The following is a 10,174-nucleotide window of genomic DNA, read 5'->3' on the forward strand; positions in this document are numbered from 1 at the left end:
CCTGTGGCGAGACGAATGGCTATCGATGCTATCTTAAAGCTGTTTACTAACGGACTAACTGTCAAATTTTAGAACACCGGAGTCTGGACTTTTTGAATCCGTAAGGGTCCGATACACGTCACGATCACGATTCAAATTCAGTCTCGGTGGTTGATGCATTGATTTAGTAATAGTTTTCCGTAGCAGGCTAGCAAATGCTACAGCCAATGTTGCAGTGATGTTTGCTTTGACACAGTAAAAGGGTAAATAAATAAATTAAAGAATAATTATGTAAGTCAATAAATAAGTTAATTAATTTAAAAGATTATATATTTTCTTGCAGAGTTGAAAAGTCCCTACATTTCCGGCTATTATACCTGGGCGTCCCTATGTCCCTACAAACCTTAAAAATGCAAAATGTGTTACATTTAGGACAAATGTTTGTTATGTTACAACAAAATTTTTAAAAGGCAATTGTAATTTTGTACCGGTTGATCTTGCTATTGGAGTTTGGGAGGTGGTCTACGTTCTGTTGTGGCGACTCCACCACGCTCTGCAAAGGTTAAGTGTCATTAGTTTCTTATAATACTTTTAACATTAAGATTTTCGTGATTTCAGTTTATTTTTTTTTCCATTATCGCAGGAGTTCATGGGTATGGTTACTTTACGTAATGGCTTGTTGCAACAGAATTTTTGTATCTTGAAACAAAACTTTTTAAAATTTGATTTTTTTTTATATTAAGTTTTTCATGTCATGTTTTTCTTTAAAATTTTGCTGCACATTAGATAAATATAAACTTCTACTAATTTGTGGATAGCATTGAATATTTGGTCTGAAATGTTTATTCTTTAAGCTTTAGTTATCATATAGCGTGACTTTATCCTATATTTTTGAGACTAGAAAACTAGTAGGTATTTTCATTTACTTCCGCATTACAAATACGGCTTCCAGGGCCAGGAGACCTGATGGTACGTTAAGTTTAGTGTTTAATTTACAGTGAATTTGGAATTTCGTGTAAAACCTTCCCCTTGTTTTAAAGTTTTATATGTACTTGTACCTTGTGAAGATATGGCAAGTTATATTTAAAGAAAATCTATATCCTGCCACAATTCTAATTTTAAACTACTTCCAGATTTGTGACATAACATTTCATGAAGCAAACTATAGTTGAGAGGTCAAAATTCTCTAGCCGGAGTTTCTCCCACTACTCAAAAACAGACTACTCTCCTCATGTTTGGCTTAATAGGTAAGTATGTCATCTGTACAAGGGTTTTCCAAATTAGTTTCTTAACAAACCATTTTTTTTTACCTCCACCTTTACAGGGGCGGTGACCCTGTACGGGTGGAGGCCCCTCTCATGCTTTGCCCGATGGGTCTTACGACCTATCTGCGGGCGGTCTTGGTCGTTTCGGCCGTAAGTCACTTAGGCCGTAACATCCAAAACAATGTAAGACTTTGTTTATGGTATTTACCGTTATGTTTATGGTATTTACCATTATTATTTCATGTTTTACGTACATCCCCAAGGGGCTGGTACTAAACACGGCGCCCATTTTGCACGTAAACGTGCTTACGGCCTAAATGACTTGCAACCAAAACTACCCGAATGCTCTGCGGGCATGGGAGGTTCATAATACGTTTTTACTTTCAGGTGCTAAGTTCATCATTATAACTATTTTTAGTATTAACGTACCTTGACTTTAGATTTGTTTGAGATTTAAAGTAACGTAACGTTTATATTGATGGCTTAAGAATTCTAGAATTTTGCAGTTATTGGTGAACACGTTTTTAATTTATTTTGCAATTAGTTTCATAGTACAGTAGTAAACGCAATCATCTAAATCTCTGGAGATTTCAGTTAATATATTTATCCTTTAAGATAACAATTTCCAAACTTGGCAGTAATTTAAGTTTGTTTTGCATCTGTACTTAGTGGTTTAACTAAGATTGCAATTGCCAAACTCGGCAGTAATTTAAGTTTTTCATCTGTACTTAGTGGTTTACTTCTGGTGTTTTAAGTTTTTAGTAATGAGTTTTAAAAACTGAGTTTTAAAAACTTAAGATTTAAGATTTATTAGATATTAATTTTAAGATTTAATTTAGATATTAATTTTATTTTTTAACATTTGATATTTTAACGTAAGTTATAGCTGTTGAGTTTAAATCTTAACTTGACTCTTGCTAATCGTACAATGAACAGGTCTGTGTTTTCACTTTACAATACACTATTTTACACAGCTAGCGAGCGATGCCAGAACGTACTGTACTCCTAAACTTGGCAAATTGAATTTTTGTAATTTTGCTCTGCGGCTCTAAACATCGCGACGTTTGATGCGGTCGTTTCTCTGGTTGGCCATTCGGTTGTTAGCGCTTTTTGGTGCCTCCCATTCCTTGGTTTGCTAGCACTTTAATTTTTCTTTGCTTTGAATAATTTTTCTTTGCTTTGAACAAAGTTTGTTTTTTCTATTTTTTTTTGAGCGGTTGATTGGTTTGTAGAAAAACACATTGGATCTATCGTGAAGTCTTCAGTTAAGTTAAACGTTATATTTACTGACCAAAATCTTGATTTTTTATTTGTAATTACAAAAAATCTTCTACTGTGTTGATTTTTTAAGTCTCTACAGACAAATTGGAATTTCTGGAATAGTTAGTTTTTTTTGCTTTACAGGCTGTGGATTGGAGTAGTTGAGACCCTGTTATTCAACAACTCCAGTATTCGGTGCTTTTATAAAATATTGAGGTGAGACAGGAGCCTGATGTTACTGATATACTGTGCTTTATGCCAAAAAGTTTTCTTTTATTAAAAGGTGTAGTTAACTATTTTTCAAGAAAAGATCACATAAATTAAATTCCGAAATAGTCTTTACCTTCACTAATAGAAATTGCGTACTTAGTTTTTCTTGACATAAATTCCGAATTGAATTATGTAAAGAACTTAGTTTACCATATGTTAAGACTGTTCCATCAGTTGGTAATAAGTAAATAGTTATGGTGTTTGACTTTAATAACTGAAATTACTATTAAGTTTTGTCTGGTAAAACTTATGGTAAATTACGTAAGCAAATGACTAGAATCTCCGAGAATCACGAACTGATGGATTAATAACTGTTGAATGAAATCCTGAAAGCCCATAAATAGTAACAAATCTAGTCTATGTAACTGAAGGCAGTGGACAAGGGACTCGTGAAGCCTGAATATCAAACTACCTAAAGGTAACTTAGTTTATTTATCTGGGGTCTTGATCCACACCCTAATTATCTATGGCAATGGATTTCCTTAGGAGAAGTCTGTTTAGACTAAGGTTATCAGTTACATTTACCCGTGAAGCAATTTTTCAAGGTAGTTTTATAGTTTGTCTGTCTGTTAAAGACAGTCTTAATGATCGCGGCTACAATGCCCAGCTAAACTAAGTGATTGAGGACGCGTTCTTAAAAATAGTCTCACTTTGGGTGCCACACCATATGATAGGAGGGCTTTCCTTTCTTATTTCTTAACAAGGCCATTTTCTGATTCATTATATGCCTGAAATATTGGTTTACTTTCCCTGCTTATTTTTCTTAAGCATATATGACCATCTAAAATATGACTATTATCATGGATTACAAAAATGAGGTGGTTTTTCAGAACATTTTTCGTAAAAAATTCTTGAAATCCCGATAAATTGTTCAAACCTAGGATATTTATTAAAGAAATCAGATTCCAGTTAAGCTGAGTTTTTCAATATGTCAGTTTCTTGAACCGATAATGTTTGACTGACGTTTCAGCTATTTACCGATATCATTTGTTTAGACTGTTTTTTTTTAGCCTTCCTAGTTATTCCTTAATCCTTAAAAATGAAAATATTTTGATTATCAGAAATGTTGGTTTTTGAGTAAAGGTAAATGTTCTGTCAAACGAGAAAGACTTTCATCTACGCCTGGGTGATATTTTCGTTATAAAGAGAATAACGGTTTCTATAGTTAACAATCGTTCATCATCATAAACGGAGTGGCAGCTATGATTAATTAAACGTAAGTGCACGGTTGACTTAAACGTTGTCATAACATCACTGGAATTTTCAGTGACTTAGTTTTTTACGACTATTAAGTGGCAGCAAAAGTTATTCCCGAACCTTCTGAACTCACTGGCTGTGGGGCAGTTCTCACGTTAGTCCATGATGACGCTAAGCAGCCACAAGGAAATATAGTGCATTCTTGCGTTTGATCTGTTTCAATTTGGTACTGTAAGCTTTGTTTAGATTCTTTTTCTCGGCTCTATATTATTAAAAAGGATAAGCTTACAGCCTTCACTGACTTAACGTAGATCTCTTGACACAAAAAGAATATAAGAACAGTAACGTTACGTCTAGCTAAGACTGAACAGTCTCTTCGTAATAACGGCGATGAATGAGCAGTTTTCCCATTCCTTAATTTTTAATACTGTAGAAATGCAGTAACATTTCCTTATATAATATGGTTGTATACTGGGTTAAGAAGGAAAGGGAAGATTCTAAATAAAGGTTTTGATAATCAGAGTGCATTTGATATATGACAACGTATTATTAGCTTCTTATTACCTAAATACAGCCTTTATGCTCTTTATAGCTTTTACACTGCTAACAATAGCAAAACATTTGTCATTTGGTATGTTAATGAACTTTGCTATTGTTAGTATGGTTAAACCTCACCAACGATAGGAAAGTTCGTTAATATACCAATAGAAAAATGTTCAAACGTTTAAATGGCCAATATCTTTTGTTCTGTCCAAACATTTTGTTAGAAATGACCGTTAGATGCCCGATTGGTGATTATAATTAGATGAAATCTACGCATGCAGCGGTCCATTTTGAAAATATATTTTTAATGAGGAAACTACTTTAAGAGATCAGATACAATACTAAAACGAGCAAGTTATTTAGGTAATTTCATAGTATTCAGTTTCAGTTCTCCCTTTTTTTTTTCTAGCTCAATCATTATTCCTGTAAATTTTATCTATGTGCGTGCATGTGTGCGTGTCTCTCTTGCTGTTAGGTTTCGTGTATCCTTTTGTAATCTGATTCTCGTTCAGTGGTTTTAGAATGATCATTATCTGGCGATATCCAAGTTACAGAATAACGCTGGCAGTAGGTTTACATAAATGTCATTAAAATCCCGGGAGGTTTCGTAATACTTAGAGAATGGAAACTGAAATGAACCTTCCCGTAGGGGTTGGGGCATAGTGCCGTCAGTGCACCTCATGCGGAGCAATGTAGGCATTGGCTACGACAGTTTGCGTTTCGGCATTTATTGCAACTGCTTTCAAATTACTGTACCTCCGCTCATTATTCTCTTTCCATCTTACTGTCCCTCTCCTAACAGTTGATTCAAAAAGTGCAACAAAAAGGTTTTCCTCCTGTTCAGTGGTTTTCAAATTTTCTCAGTCAATTTCCGTTTCAGCGCTGAATGGCCTAGTTACCCCAGTGCTTGGCATGTATGCTTAAAATCTCTATAAATCAAATCAAAATGAACCTTAAAATAGCAAACAACTTGAAAGGGAGATGAAAGAGGCTGTTGGCCGCCGCCAGTGTCATGGAATACCTTCCGGTGTTAAGAGTCAAATCGATATTTGGATAATTTATCCTCCAATGCAGATGTCTTTTGCCTTAGTTGCCAAGCAAGACTAAAAGGCCATAGGGAAATAAAGCCGCCTAGTGATGTAAATTAAGAACCTAACTATAATGTGTTCAAATCATCATAAAAGATATTTAGAAAGTTATGAAATAAAAAGTGCACATTCAGTGTTGTAACGTTAAAACTAAACGAACACCCGAATAATGATGATTTTTGAATTAAAATCACATGGAAATATATAAACATAAAAATAATTTTGTATTGTCCAAAATTGTACATAGTTATTTTGAATGCAGCTGTGGAAGATTACTCAGTTTAACTATAAATGAAATGTATCAGATTATTCATAAAAAATTCAGATAAAAAATGAGACCTTTCTTTAGCCGGACACAATAAAAATGATTTCCTAAGATGAATAGGAATTGATAACCAACAAGATCGTATTTTCGTTTAATGACAACGTTATCAAAGTTTTTACAAAATTTTGTGTATTATAAGATAATGGCCTAATAAAAAAGACTTTCAGACCCTAAATTTTCGTTAATCAGTTCATATTTTACCACGTGAGATCTATTCAGTAAGACGAGAGTTTAAATGTTGTTTAAAAATATCCAGAATATATTGAAAGAAGAAATCTGTTTGTTTTGTATCAGTTGTAAGGTTATGTTAGTGGCTATTTAAAAACCTAACTATCTTTAATCAGTCTCCAGAATTTATATTTGAAAGAAGTGGCTGTTAATATAATTTTTTTTTTCCAGGAATGGATTTATCAGGAAGCAGCCATGATCCAAGCCACTGACTTAAGCCAAATCTGATAGAACTCATCAAGTCGGAACAGTAAGTTTAGATTCACCCTATTGTGGAATTTTCCTTCTTATAATTTCTGCATAATTCTCTTTTGCCTTATCCGTATAAAACTGGTAAAATTTGGGTTTTTTGTTCACGTCATTTTTAAGCTCTGTCACTCTCTGAGTTGAGCTTTTCATAAAAAGAGGTTTTTCACAATTTCATCACAATACCACACCGTCTTACATGTAATCTCATCAAGTCCTTGAATATTCCCAGTCTTCATATATTATATATATATATATATATATATATATATATATATATATATATATATATATATATATATATATATATATCTTTATATATATATATATATATATATATATATATATATATATATATTATATATATTATATATATAAATATATATATTATATATATATTTAAGTTTGATATTATAGTTATAATATTATATATATTTGTATATCATATATATATCTACATATATATAATATATGTATGCAGCCTATATATATATATATATATATATATATATATATATATATATATATATATATATATATGCATATATATATTATATATATGTATATATATATATATATACATATATATTTACATATATTATTGTATCAAATTAAATAAATAAATATATATAATATATATAATTTATATATATATAAATATATATAATATATATATATATATATATATATATATATATATATATATTTATATATATATATATATATATATATATATATATATATATATATATATATATATATCAAATCAGAGAAATATATATATATATATAATCAGTTTGTGTAATATAAGTATGACTTTTTTATTTTTGATATGAAATGGATTGACCATATTTTCAGGCAAACAACAGGAGACATGTCAATCCAAAATAATCAAGCAAACCAACAGTGATTAGCTCGATGAGCCAATAGCTACAACATAGTCATATTAAAAGTAGATAACCCTAATCTTAGGTCAAGGACACGATTATATAAATGTCATGCATCCAGAATTTTTTTTCACTGTCTACAGAGGCTAAAAGTGTAAAGGTTTTCCTAAAACAGAATCTTGATATATTCTGTGATAAGTGGATGACCACTCCAGAACTTCAGTTCCAGGGTGATCCCAGTCCCTCACCATCAGGCTCTTGTGGATGGAACCCTGGTCATGGACCAACTTAAGCAACATTTGCTCAAGGATTTCGACATTTATCCCTTATGAAGAGGCCATCGATCTTAACAAGCTTGTCTGGACCATATGCCTACACCCAAGGTCTTGCCTACACCCACCCAGAATATGATAATGCGAATCTGCCACTCACAGCTCGACGATGGATGTACTTCTCCAGATAGGGCCTGTCAGGTCACCACACTGACTGGAACATCTCATCAGTCAAGATGCCATTTCTCCAGTTATTTCCGTTATGCAAAAGGTGTTCCAGAGCAAACCTCAGACGGCATTCCAATGTATGTGTAAGCCATCCTTTGTATGCTGGGATATGGCAGTAAATCCCGGCTCTGTTGAGTCTGAGTCTCGAGGTCATGGGATGGCAGTTGAACCAGATGTTGGACTGATGTTCTCCTGGGCTGCGCCTCAGTAGCTGCCATAATGAGGGCATCTGTCCTGGGCATAATTACAAGTGGTTTCCCACCTCGAGGCTGTGTTCAGCGAACTCTCATTCGCTCACCGGCGGATCCACTTCCTGATCCCGTTCGTGGAACTCCCCAATCGATGAGTTAAAAATTTACTCGGCACTGTTGTTCCACAATTCCACAACTCTGCCTCGTTAAGCATTATTTATGGGGCGCACCCTTCGGACGTAGCTGTTGTGACTGAGTAATGTTTCATTAAATAGAAGTCTTGATGCACAGATGTATGCTCGACATATCAACACATCATTACATCAGATCTCTAATACTCGTATTAAAATAAAACTTTTGATAAAGGTACCCATTTCCTGACAATTTTAAAAGAATTTGCATTAATTTAACTTCCTGTTTCCTTTAAGGGATGGTGATATGCATACTTTATCATTAATGGAAACAATTCGAATAGGAAATGTTTCTAGTAAAGATAAAGTACACACACCATCAACCCTTGAAGGAAAAAATAGTATGGGTATGACTGTTGGGTAGAATCCCCTGCACCTCTCTGAGGCATGAGTAAATGAACTATACGTAACCTCGTCGCACTAAGGAAACACCATATAAAATACTCAAGTGATCAATAATAAAAAACAAAAACTGATACGGTATGTTAAATAACTATAAGGTTTTATGGCCAAAAGATCTTTTAAATATAAACAAATGCTAAACAATAATCGAGCAGTAGTGACACTTATCAACAGCTATGTTATCACATAACACTAATTGCTATGATCACAACTAAAAGAAAAAATTTTAATGATAAAGAATGGTGTAAGTTTGACGTTTCCTCTACCGGTGTCGATGATCGGAACCTTTTTGACAACTACCTCCGTGATTCGAGAGACCAGGTCAGTAACCTCCAATGGTAGAAGGTTTTAACTAAGTCACCGTATTCGGCATTTGTGCTTGATAAATTTCCACCTCCTAATACCGGTGTGAGCAGCGCAATCCTTAGAAACTTCAAGTTAGGCTCATTTCTCCATTTAAAAACTACGAACTTAATAATAACATTGCTTGTGAATTAAGATACCACAACCATGGTATTCTACGTTAACATTAATTATTATTAGACGGATAAAAGATTAATCAGTTAACAGTTCATTTTTGGTAGCCGCAACCTCGCGCAGCCAATGAAGCTGCCAAACGGTACTACTGTATAACAGGCGTTCGGGAATTTTGTTCCCCGTTACCAAGGAACTCTTTCACTCTTCGTTGCTCTCCTTACAAATTATTTTATTTTTTCTTTCTCTTTGTCTCGCTATTTCAGCATGTTTTTTCTCTGCTTTTCTTGTTTTATCTTTCTTATGAATCTAAATGTATCTTTGAAAGGGTGAAAGTATCTGAATCTTATTGTGCGTTGATATTTCAAGATAATCACAAATAACAGTAATTTATAAGTGCGCAAAAATTGGTAATCCTTAGTTGCCATTAGCCACATCACCCACCTTCACTATGATTTTAGGATTAACCATGCAATAAAACTAAATACAATAGGATTTAATTTAACATTATAAAGAATGCACAGAGAAGCTTGTGGTTACTGCCTAAATAACGTAAGTGAACTGATAATTTTGGCGATTTTTTTTTTTTTTTTTTTTTTTACAGCAGGTGGTTGCTAGATCACAGAACGCTAACTGTCTGTCCTGACTTCCTTCGATCTACCGGTATCGAGGGGTTTTAGTTCCTCGTTGGGCGAGTCCGTAGAGTTGTGGGCTAGCACTCGCTAGGCTCGAGTTCGAGTCTCCGACCGGTTAATGAAGAATTAGAGGAATTTATTTCTGGTGATAAAAATTCATTTCTCGCTATAATGTGGTTCGGATTCCACAATAAGCTGTAGGGCCCGTTGCTAAGTAACCAGTTGGTTCTTAGCCACGTAAAATAAATCTAATAATTTCGGGCCAGCCCTAGGAAAGCTGTTAATCAGCTCAGTGGTCTGGTAAAACTAAGGTATACTTAACTTAGGGTTTGTAATAACTTAGGGTTTGCAATACTTCAGTCAGGATGCATATTTGCAGAATGCTTTGTATGTCGATCTTGGGAACAGACATTACGTCTGTTGATAAGTTACACTACTAGTTCATAAATCCTAACATCCTAAGCACTGTATTCTTATATTTATTTGGAATATT

General features: G+C 33.6%; 1 long non-coding RNA gene across 1 annotated transcript; it reads left to right on the top strand.

Annotated features, from left to right (window-relative positions):
• The first annotated feature begins 455 nt into the window (after nt 1–455).
• Nucleotides 456–2,806, top strand: LOC136849986 (uncharacterized). The gene is made up of 3 exons (XR_010856497.1): nt 456–540; nt 1,113–1,226; nt 2,649–2,806. It is a non-coding gene; the product is annotated as an uncharacterized lncRNA (long non-coding RNA).
• Nucleotides 2,807–10,174: the final 7,368 nt, after the last annotated feature.

The sequence above is a fragment of the Macrobrachium rosenbergii genome, chromosome 2 (genome assembly GCF_040412425.1).
Source record: "Macrobrachium rosenbergii isolate ZJJX-2024 chromosome 2, ASM4041242v1, whole genome shotgun sequence".
NCBI lineage: Eukaryota > Metazoa > Arthropoda > Malacostraca > Decapoda > Palaemonidae > Macrobrachium > Macrobrachium rosenbergii.